The sequence below is a fragment of the Halichoeres trimaculatus genome, unplaced genomic scaffold (assembly GCF_033239565.1).
Source record: "Halichoeres trimaculatus isolate MK-OKI-2021-1 unplaced genomic scaffold, fHalTri1.1 fHalTri1_scaffold_8, whole genome shotgun sequence".
Lineage (NCBI taxonomy): Eukaryota > Metazoa > Chordata > Actinopteri > Labriformes > Labridae > Halichoeres > Halichoeres trimaculatus.
Genome location: NW_027437186.1, coordinates 18784565 through 18785752, shown reverse-complemented (window position 1 = coordinate 18785752; position 1188 = coordinate 18784565).

Below are 1188 nucleotides of genomic sequence, written 5' to 3'. Positions count from 1 at the left end.
TCCACACTGAAAGAAATAAAAGCTGCTCAGCTGCTTCTTTGTCCATGACTCTCACTTGGTCAGTGTAATATAACCCTATTGATCCATCGCAGTCTATATATCTACATATCTCTCTCTCTCTCTCTCTCTCTCTCTCTCTCTCTCTATATATATATATATATATATATATATATATATATATATATATATATATAATTATATTAGATTATTTAGTAAGGGGACATTTTAGGTCCTGGTTAAAGCCTCACATGAGTGCCTCGCTGGTTATGAAAAAGACCATAACTAAGACTGATGCCTTTTCATGACCTAAGCAAGCACAATACAATAAACAGCACAAAGAAATATATCCTTTGGTCATTTTTGTACCAGAAACCACTACTGAAGAGTCAGATCAGATGAAGAGGTGGATGGTTATCACACAAATCAATAATTTTACTTCAGTAAACTGAAATTTATATACACAAAAAGTCTGAAATCTAGCTATAAAGCCCTGGAAAACAGGAGATTTGTTACACCAGAGTTGTACTGTATATGATGCAGGCTGCACTGGAAACAGCTCGACTGAGCAATCTTAAATTGAATTGAAATCAGGTTACATTATTTGAAATCTTTCACTTCCTTCAAAATACACACTCAGCACTTTGATGATCACCTTCCTATGACACTTTCAAAGTAAGATAATCCCAGCTGTCAGGAGTAACAGTGAACCAGCGCTTCCAAAGACCCTCAATCCAATATCACACCATCTATTCTTTCCATTTAACTTCTCTCTTTTTTTTAACTTTGACATTTCAAGATATCTTTTTAAAAAAAGATCCATTAAAAATAACCAACTCATGAAAACAAATAGTTGATATCCTTCTTTTTAATGTGTTAACCTGTCGTCTCATAAATCTGTTACACTTCTGAACCAAAATATAGGCAATTATACAGTATGTAAAACAAACCCATTTTATTTTACAATATATACATTTCATAACGTGTGCATTGCATTATGAAAACAGAAGACAAAGGTGATGTAACTGTGACAGAACAGAGGAGACTTGTTTCGTATCATTTAGTAGACCTGGGCTAAAACAGCTTCTGTAGAGTTCATTTAATGTGGATGGAGCACCAGAAGTATCAACTTCAACATATGCAGATATGACTATCTGATGCTCACATCATCCCAGAACAATCACTGTGATC